Genomic DNA, 11,458 nt, shown 5'->3' with positions numbered 1-11,458 from the left:
CTGGCCTTGAACTCATAGAGATCTACCTGCCTCTGCCTCCCAAGTGCTGGGATTAAAGGCATGTGCCATCACTGCCTGTTTCTAGATGATAGTTTTAAGTCCACCTAAAAACACTGTTTCCTCTCAGGAGAACATGCCTTTCTCATTTTGTGAAGAGGCATATATTCCTAAGACACTGACTTTTGAGGACTGACATTTGTATCCCCGACAGTAGTTCAGTAGTTACCTAATATGTGAAAGAACCTCAGACATCCTGAAATGCAGTGAAATTCTCCTCACTCTTCTGGAATGGTCCACAAAGTATCTCTGCCTTCTATGAAATTGTGTTACGTGAACAGCAGAGCAAGAAGTGCAAAGCATTCAGGAGCAAGAGCATCTTGGCCTGATTTAAACCTTTAGAACATGGCAGGATTTTCAGATGCTGGGTTCACAGCCAAAGTATATTCTGAGGTTCAAAGATGTAGGACTCACTAGATATGTGAGCCTGCTTTCATTTTCCTTGCCTGGTAGCATGCCTCAGTGTCTTTTTCCTCTGTGAATCATTTCATCTACATTCTGCTATCCAATTGGTTATTTTCCAGGCATCAAGATTCCCACCATGGGCACTGATTTTTTTTTTAAATCTCCTCTCATTCACAATTTCATTTTCTTTTCAGTATCCATGTAGCTTTAGTGACTTACCTAAATCTTTACCGAAGCACGATAGACTCGTATCTTAGCTTTACTTCCACTCTCTATTTCTTTGATAGATCTACACAGAAGGCTCCACTGGCAGAAGGAACTCTACCAGAGACCTAGTGAACATTAACTTCATGTAAATGGAGCCCAGTGAGGATTATGGATTTCTAAGATATTTAGGGAAGAAGTAAGGATACACATCTATGAAAGCATTTCTAGAAAAGTGTCTAAAGGAAACCCAAACAAAAGGAATGTTCATATCTGAGACCCTACTAATTCCATTGAGAGTTTGTTTCTATTTTGAAAAAAAGTATTAACACTTCATGTTTCATTCTGCTTCTTAATGAATCTTCTTCAAATTGCATAAAATTGAAGTCCTGTACAACCTAGATCTGATCTTGACCATCACATTATTCATGGAGACGTTCAAGTAGAATACAGGTAGAATAAATTGACACATTCCTCTTGGAGAATAAGGTAACTTTCAAGAATCAAATCAGAAAAGTCATATTCATTGAAATTATTAACTACCTGGAGATGATGCTGCCAAAGAATAAGACTATATTCTAGATGTGAAGTTGAAGCCAGGGGTCCTAGGAATTAATGTTTTCCCTTACAGAAACATATTCCTCTCTTGTCCCCTTTCATTTGTACCTGGTCTCAGTTTCTGCCACAGCTGGTGTCTAAAAACATTCTACCACAAATGCATTAGTAAATGAGTACAAAAGATATTCTAATCATATAAAATATCTAACTAATTATCTGATATGTAGAATATACAAGATCCTGTAATGTACCTTTATTTGGACATCACCTAGGAAGGAATTTGTACCAGCCTCTTGAGATACAAATTGACTCTGAAACCCTACTAACTGATGTGGAAAGTTCACACAAAGAACAATTCCACATCAAAGCCAGTAAGATAGGATTTATTCTAAGCCAAATATGACTTACCACGACAAGAGGACATGTATTTAGATCTCCATGAGTAACATATTCTGATATAGAAGAGGTTACATGAAGATTTTAAAGACACAGACAATAGAAAGACATAAGCAAAGTCATTTTTTACAATACATTGGTAGGGAAATAAGTGGGTACGTGGGAGGGCACATCTCTGCCATATATAGATTTTTGTAACTGGAAATTTCCCTCCTGCTAATTCCCAGAATAACCACTCTGAGGTTTAATGTTAATTACAAACTGTCTGGCCTGTTATCTCAGGCTTATTGTTAACTAGCTCTTACAAGTTAAATTAACTCTTTTCAAAATATTAATCCATGTATTGACACATGGCCATGGCATTACCTCACACCTTGCTTCTCCTGAGGCTGACTTGTGACTATGTCTCTCCCTTTCCTTTCCACAGAATTCTCTAAGTCTCTTTCTCCACATATACTCACTATTTGATTGCGTTCTCTACTTTTGGTTTGGTGGAAGTGAGTGTTTTGCTAAGTTAATACACAATAAAGGTTGTACCTGATAGTTGAAAGAATGTTAGGCCAGACACAGAGGGCAATACTGACAAGAATACTAAAGATAGGTCAAGATAATTTGTTTCTGGATCTACAATATTCTAATTCTGCACTTTGACGAACTTCTACTCAACCAACTTTATATAATCCATAACACAGGGTTTCTTTGTTTGGAGAAACTTCAGCTCATATGATTTTTCAATATGTTCTACCAGAAGTCTAGTTACTCTGTTGTGTCCTTTCATTTGCAACCTATCTTCCCAGCTGTCTTCTGATTTGTAATAAAGCAGTTCAGGGGGTCCTTGCAGAAGAGAGCGTTAACCAAAGCAATAAACTCCAGTCATCACCTCTTGTTATAAGAAATGTTTGAATCAGAAATGTAAGAAGTTCCTTCAAAGTGAATCTAGTAAAATCAGCACTTTTAATGGTTATATCAGAAACCTGGGAAGCTACTGTGTATAATAGGGCCATGATTAGAAAAGTCAGTTATACCCTTCCTGGTTCTGTGTTTTGGATTGGGTCGGACGACATGCTCTTTGTCCTGAGCTCACTGCTTCTTCTTTCCACTAGCAGTTCATTTAGAGCACCCAGGTGGCACAATGCTTCCTGTATGTCAGTTAGGGAGATGGACCCAATTTCACGCTGTCTTGTCAGTAAGATTTCCCAAAAGAGTCTGTACTATCTGACGGGAAGATATGCTAATCATTATTAAAGGAAAGAGCTTCCGTTAGGTAGTCAGAGAGTTGTTGACACATTCACACAAAGTGTACACAAGTCCGACAGCTGATCACAATCTCCAGGACTTCATGTCATAGGCTATATGGCTATCCTGCTTCTCAAAACACTCACATTAATTAGGATAAATTATAAAGTTGAGATGTGAAGGAGAAATAGACTAGATGCATGGTTTTGAAATCTCTCATAATATTTAGTAATCACTGTGGTTGCTGTAACACAACCTCAAACAGCCGTTACTCCAGGAGGAGTAAGCCTAACTTTCTTACCTTGGTTGTTGTCTAGACAGAGTATGCAAAGTTAAAACTACAACTTGTGAGGGAGTCAAGTATTCATATCAAGTATTCATATCAAGGTGCTTTATATACTACTTGACTTATTAAAATGTCTAATATCACAAAAGTTAGAAAACTACTGACAAATAGTCACTGATAGTCAGGACTTTACGCAACAAAGAGATGAAATAAGGTGGTACTGTCCACGGAAATATCAAACTATAGCATTTTAGAACATGACTGCATTAGAAGATCGGGATCGGGTCTGTAGGAAGGCAGTTTTGCTGAAATTAATCCCTGTGAAGGAGGCCTTCCTCCAACATAAATGATGAGCTTCTAATAAGAGGATTCTGGGACACAGACAGAGAAGGAAAAACAGGTAAATTCACAGGGAGAGGAAGTTCCTGCAGGTCGTGGATGGACAATGAGAGTAAACAAGCAGGAAGACCCTCTGAGTTTTAACTTGGAGCGTGTAGAACTGAGAAGATAGATTTCTGTTGTTTATCACTCTTTGCGATCAAGTCCTGTGCTTTGCTACTGATGCTTGGAGAGATTAAAAGACACAGAATGGTGTATGGAATTGGAGAAGACAAAGAATCATTGTGGAAAAGCTAGTGAAAACACAATAAAGCTTAAGATTAGTATAATGATTGTGAGTATTTCTTGTTTTTAATAACCCCAAGGTGCTAAGACCTAGAGGTTAACATTAAGAAAATTGAGTAACACTTATGTGGTGACTCTTTAATATTTTCAATTCTTTTATGAATAAGATTTTAAAAGAACAAGTTAAAAAGCAGTGGCTAAATAAGAAATCTAAACAAGATATAATGTATAAGATAGGAATTCTTAACAGTAAAACAGAACCCTATAAAAAGCACAATAAAAAAGATACATTGAGGTGAAGTCAGAGAGGAGAAAACCGTGGCCCTGGGAGGGAGGCCAGAGAGCTGTCACTTTTAATGAACCTTCTCTACTTTATGTGCATAGCCTTTAACTCTATCCTTAGTCAGTCCTTGCTGTCATTTTTAGAATCTTGTCTCATTTTGGTCTTGAGAGTATTAAATCTGAACACCAACTCCACAAGGGCTGATGGTGAGTATTCAGAGACATTCAAACTTACAGTAAAAGCTTATTGAAAACTGGTCTAAGATCAACACTCACAGTTATGCTTTCTTTCTCATTAAAGTTTCCAACCTGTATTTTACACACACACACACACACACACACACACACACACACACACATATACACACACACACATAAAGAGATACAGACACGGACACAAATACACACACTTGATTCATCCCCATGCCTGGTCACCCTGAACTCACAGTGGTTCTCTTTGATATGGATTTCAATTTGTAGATGATGATGATGATGATGATTGTGATGTTGTTGATGATGATGATAAAGATAGTAGTTTTTGAATTCCTGTACCCAGCAACTTATGATGTTAAGAATGCATGTGGATTCATGTATGCAGAGACTATCAAGGCTTCAACTGTTGTTTTCTTACCTGGTTCTGTTGTGTTTTGGAGAAGAGAAAACACTCAATTCTGTCAATGGAGTACATCAGGTGCCTCACTATCAAATCGTTATTTCTTGATGTTTGTCATACGGCAGCCTCATTCTCTGTTACAGTATCATAGTACATGCTCAATTAATATGTTGCAAATGATGAATGAGTACAAAATCAGAAGAGAAAGTCTTTTAACTGGAAGTTTAATTTTGTATTATTACATATTCGGAGATGTCAGACCTATAATCATGTTGAGAAAACTGAGCTGAGAATCCTTATTATGTATGAATAAATCATCTTTATATTTGTGGACTTAAACTTCCTTGATTCAAACGTTATGAGAACTCAGTTAATACACCATATAAAATAACCTTTATATAACTCTAAGTATTCAGAAACATAATGTGTAATTCAGATTTGTATGTATAAAAGTTAACAATCAATAATTTGTCCCATTATGTGTCTACAAATATCTATTCTTAATGTAGGGACATACTCACAATTTACAATAAGATGATGGCAATCTGTCTCCACAACTGAGTAGAATCCAAAAAAGTCATGTGTCCTTGAATGTAAATTATAAACGGAGACAAAGATGAAATACTCTAGGTACATGTGTGAGGTTCCATTTACAAGGTATATTAACTAGAGTTTTAAGAGATAAGGAGAACATGAAAAAAACAGTAGTATTTCCAAAAGTCTAAATAGCTTTAATCATATACTAGAAGGCATTCATGAGGCTCATTTCATAACAAAATTCATGTTACCGAGTAGAAAAATGTTCCATATCTCTTCTCCAACAGCACAAGTTGTCATTAATTGCTGTAATCTAACTGTCCACCTGACAGATGTGTTTAAGCAAAAGCTTGTAAGCCTTTAATGATTCAGAAACATCTCTGAGTTTGGGTTGATAGCCACTCATCTCCATGAATAATGAGACTCATCACATTGTCTGACTCCTCACCATTAGCAGTCCTAGTGAGTGAGTGTTTACATCATATCCTCTTCTTTAGAAATCTGTCCACAAGATTCTTTACAAGAATACATTATATATCCCTGTAGCTCCTTTTTGATAGGGAACAAAGTGGTATTGAGTTCATCAAAGGTATAAATTTTGAGGAATTAATCTGGAGCCTAAAATCTGTGGGTTGAAATCTAGTCCTAGAGGCCTTAGTGTGAAGCAGGAATTGAGACTTTTCCTAGCTGGCAGACACATGCTTGTCCATTTTATTACATATACATGATGAAATCCTGGAAACATCATGTTTCAATTCCCTCATTTATGAAATTAATATTTTAACCCTTACCTCAGAATGTGTATAAAGGTCTTGAGAAAGTAGAAAAAAAGCTGTCTATAAGGATCAGTAGCCACTGTCCCTGCTTCTAATATTTATTTGATTTGTTTCTATTGCAGAGAACTAGGTCACTGCTCTCAAATCAGAAATACAGTGGCACAGCAGAAAATCATAAAGGTATAAATAACACTCTGGTTTCCATTTTCAAAGCATTCTCCCTGGCAACTTCAGCAGAGGATGAACACAGATGACATGAGGGAACAGCTCCTTTCACCGAGGTTTAGGACTAGCCAAAGGGGCCTGAAGAAGTCAAATGGACACAAAGAATTCCTCTTTTGTTTACACTTAACAGGAGAGGTACCTCTTTATTAATTCCCCAATGCATAATTTGATATTATTAACTATAGGTTTGCCAATGCATGCAAATGTGTAGAACTTGCTCATTTTTTCTAAAGTGAAAATTTTATCCATTGATTATTTATTGCTCCCCCTTCTACTCTATGATCCCATGTATTTATTTTGGGTGCCTTATATAAGTGGAATAATGCCACATTTGACCTTTTATGAAGGATTATTTCACCTAGCAAGGCAACTTCAAGGTTCATCCATGTTATACATATCAACAGAATTTCCTTCCTTTGTGGGTGATTTATATTTAATATAGGTGCATCATGTTCTGTTATCCATTTAAACACAAATTCTTGTATTTTTCATTTATTTTAGTGTCCATGGATATATGCAGGCACGTGCATGTGTGTGTATGTGTGCCATGAACTACTTTAAACTATATATAACTTACATATCTATGTATATATAATACTTACATGTATAATTATTTATTTATTTAAAAAAAACCTTTCATGAGTTGGTCCTCTTCTCTAGCCAGGTGGGCTCTGGGGAATGAGCTCAAATAATAAAGTTTGATAGTTGGTACTTTTATATGTTGAGTCATATAAAAATAATTCTTAATGAATTTACTTGTTCTTCCTCATGTGGCAACTTTCTGAGGCTTTACATACTTTCTACAAAAAGGCCATATCCCCTACTTCTTCTAACACTGTCAGGGTTCCAATTATTGCTGACTATCACTAAATATAAATGAGCCTATAGGGTCCATTTTTATTCAAACCACCACACGCCCCATGTGCTTTTGGCAAGCAAATTCTTAACTATTTTATAGCTTTAATTGTCATATAAATGGGATCATTTGGAATATAAATATCATGTTGCATTTTAATTGTTCAGAAAATTTCTGAATAAAAATGCATAGCATTCAATTTTTGCTTGCTCATAAAATACTATAATTGTTCCCCTAAATTCAAATGCAACCACTGAATAAGGGCAATATAAACTCCATTCAAACACCATAAATATTTTATTAGGCATTCACTTTCTCATTTATACTTTTGTATTTTTTTCAAAGATAGAGACATCGGAACTTGCTTTGAAAGGGAAAAGTTTTCTCTGTTTGAAGTGAAAGTTACTCATGCAGGTTAATCACAGAACTTTACCCTCAATTGAACACTTTTCATTGCAAACGTGAGATGTTTAAACACTGATAAAGGCAAGGATACAATATTGCCACTGATATGAAGAATTTTAAAAATTACAATGTATTTTGTTAGCCAATGCACATTGCCACTGATATGAAGGAGTTTAAAAGCTACAAAGTATTTTGCTAGCTAATGCACAGTAGGTTTCACTAATATTGAGAAAACGGGGAGTGGGACCAACATATAAAAGGAAGAAATGCTCTCCCCATCCTCCCCTTCTCACTTTTCTCTCCCCATCTCCCCTTATCTCCACCCCACCCCCACCCCCAAGTTCCCAATTTTTGCCGGGCCATCTTTTCTACTTCCAATAACCAGGAGGATAACTATATGTTTTCCTTTGGGTTCACCTTCTTATTTAGCTTCTCTAGGATCACGACTTATAGGATCAGTGTCCTTTATTTATGTCTAGAATCCACTTATGAGTGAGTACATAACATATTCATCTTTGTGGGTTTGGGTTACCTCACTCAGGATAGTGTTTTCTATTTCCATCCATTTGCATGCAAAATTCAAGATATCATTGTTATTTACCACTGAGTAGTACTCTTGGGAGAATGGGAGGGTTGGGATGGAGGAAGGGTGGATATGGGAGCAGGGAAGTATATATCTTAATTAAGGGATCCATTTTAGGCTTGGCAAGAGACTTGACTCTAGAGGGGTTCCCAGGTGTCCAAGGAGAGGTCCCTAGCTAGTTCCTTGGGCTGCTGATGAGAGGGAGCCTGAAATGGCCCTATCCTATTGCCATACTGATGAATATCTTGCATATCACCATAGAACCTTCATCTGGCGATGGATGGAGATAGAGAAAATAGACCCACAATGAAGCACTAAACTGAGCTCCCAAGGTCCAAATGAGGAACAGAAGGAAGGAGAACACGAGCTAGAAAGTCAGGACCACGGGGGGTACACCCACCCACTGAGACGTTGGGGCTGATATAATCGGAGCTCAACAAGGCCAGCTGAACTGGAACTGATAGAGCAAGTGATCAAACCAGACTCACCGAAAGTGGCAGACAATGAGTGCTGACTGAGAAGCCAAGAACAATGGCACTGGGCTTTGATCCTACTGCATGTACTGGCTTTGTGGGAGCCTAGTCTGTTTGGATGCTCACCTTCCTAGACCTGGATGGAGGAGGGAGGACCTTGGACTTCCCACAGGGCACGGAAACCTGACTGCTCTTTGGACTGGAGAGGGAGGGAGAGGGGAAGTGGGGCGATAGGGGAGGGAATTGGGAGGAGGGGAGGAGGTGGAAATTTTTAATAATAATAATAATAATAATAAAAGGAAGAAATGCTCTAAATTTCCTGGAAGCCAGAGCCAAATGGAACTACAGCAACCTGGAAGGCAGCAGTGTGTACATACGCATTTTTTTTTTATTAACAACAAGGCATGGCCACACATTTGCACATTTCTGTGAGTATTTTAGGGACTTGATAGACAGTCTTCCAATTCTAATTCCAAGATTTATTTCCAGTTGAATTCTGGCTGATCTTCTCTCAGTAAAAGGCTGCCAAGTGATCTGGAAGAAGAATCAGTGACTTGATCATTGTTACAGCTGTAACAGCTGTGCCAGGTGTAGGACTGGCAGTTGTGCAGATAGGATTTGCGACAGATCTCTGGACCTTTTCAAGGAATCTCTAGCTTTTGTTTAGAGTCTCTACAGGTTCACAGGATTCCTTGATTTCTGAAAGTCACTGTGTTTTCTGACATCCCGGATGCTATCCCTTAGAAATAAATGTTCCACTTCTTGCATAAAGTCTTTGAGTATATCTTACCCAACTCTGGTACAGTATTTGGTATTAGACTATGTTCAGTAGTCATTAGTGCTTGAAACCTGAAAATAATTAGGTGATAGGCATGCGACTTCATTTCAATTACATGCTTATCTGTTCTAAACAATCGTAAAAGGAAGACATTGACATCCCTTCTGCTATGAAAACTAGGATAATAAGTAGTTACCATACTGTGTTGTCTTCCAGAGGCCTATGTATTTTCCTACAGGTAAGTAGAATTATTTATAATGTTCAAGCCCCTGGAATAATGTCCTGACTCACTGAAGTCATATTTCCATCTATGCCAAGAGTGATTTTTCTGAATGTAGTTCATGAAATGTGAATACATACACACAATTCCATAGGTACTTGCAACTCAAAATAATGAAAATACAAAATAAAACTATAGAGTCAGTAAAACAATGAAGTTAGTATTCATTAGATGTACATAGTTTTCTCTTTAAAAATATACTTCCTGGTCTCTATTTATTGTGCCTGATGACAGGCTTCACAAAAACATTTACATTCAAGTGTTCCAAGTCTGTGCTAATAGAATGAACAGCTTATAAAAAATGTAAGCCTCTGTGTGTTTATTTCAGATGGCTGTAGGACTGGTTGAAACAGAAACCTCTGGCAACAACTATTCAGATTGTCACACCAGAGAGTAGACATCATAAAAGTTGCCATAGACTTTATCAAGCTCAATTAAGTTCCTTCAAAGCACCTTTGTTATATTAGGCTTTTCTAAATGAATCCTTCTTCTTCATAGCACCACTGAGTACTATTCTGGTTTCTGAACCACTTGTCAATTCAGGTATAAATTTGTCTAATTTCCATGCCCCAAATGCTAGTCTAACGTTAAATCTTTACATATGAATCCTAACTTTTTCACTGAACAATACTTCTGATGTTCTAGGAAAACATCAAAGTTAGCAAACTTAGCTTCTTTTCCTGACTTGAAAACTACAAGAGTATGAAAACTTAGAACTTCCTTAATAATGTAGAAAGAAAAGCACTAGTTTGTTCCCCAGCTTCTCAGTCTCATTTTGCTATGAAAATAAAATGTTTACTGGATGATTTATTTTTAGACCACTTTGGCAATGGTCTTGAAGATGTTCTATAGCAGTTTCCTGGGTATCGAAACATTCTGTAATGTAAAAAAAATAAAAACACATTAAGACAATAACAAAACTCAAAACAACTTCAAGGAACCCCTGAAATCGACCAGATCCACTAGGTCCTTTTTCCCAAAGGTCCCTCTTTATGATTCACTGTAAAGATTGCTATGAGTCACTCTCCAACATAAAGCAGCTGCAACGACCCTTAGACACAAACACTGCTGCCTGGAAAAACAGAGACCAGGCAACCTACCTGCAAGAGGCTCGAACCAACTAAGCCACAAGAAAAGGACACCCTCCAACTGGTTGAGCTGTCTGCAGGCTATGCAGTGTGCTCTAAATTTTCAGCATTTTGATCTGTCACTTTTGCTCAGGTAGGCATTGATGACAGTGCTGTCTTGAGTTATTTCTGCTTCTGTAATTCTGCACCCATATTGCTATAAGCAACCCCATCAGAACTCACTGGCTCAGCAAGTTGAACTTTGGTTGTATCTGTACTTTGGTCAGTCATGTGCTCCTTATCTGATGTGAATAGATGTATATGTTTGCATTTCCCCAAGAAATGACAGTCACGCAGCACCTCCTATGGAAATGTATTTAGGTTGATGATGGTCATAGGTGGAGAGATAGCTGGAAGCATCCAGTTGCCAAACTACACTTGTCTAAATGACAACTCTTACATGTGTAAGAGCTGATTAAGTAATCTGAAGCACATTTGCAAAAGTTCAAAAAGCACAGGTGTGAGTCTGGGAAACCAATGCTTCACCGCATGAGGTACACACTTGGCGACCCGGAACATGGAAGGTTTTGAAGTTACATACAGGGTTGTCACCTCCCTTGGTAGAAAGCCTTCAGTCTGTGAATTTATCTACATTTTATACCCAGTCTAGAGTGATGTTGTCTGTGGAAACCTGTCTCAGAGAGACTAAAAAGACAATTCCTTTTCATCTTTCTCATTACGCAAAGTCTTTGGTCAAAGCCATTCTTACTCAATGGATGAGAACGCCTTTTCTAAGAAGCACAATTAGTCTATCTGC

This window comes from Microtus oregoni, unplaced genomic scaffold (genome assembly GCF_018167655.1).
Source record: "Microtus oregoni isolate MIOR12 unplaced genomic scaffold, Mior012 000013F_ref0000133, whole genome shotgun sequence".
In the NCBI taxonomy this organism is placed as follows: Eukaryota; Metazoa; Chordata; class Mammalia; order Rodentia; family Cricetidae; genus Microtus; species Microtus oregoni.
This window is presented reverse-complemented; position numbering follows the sequence as displayed.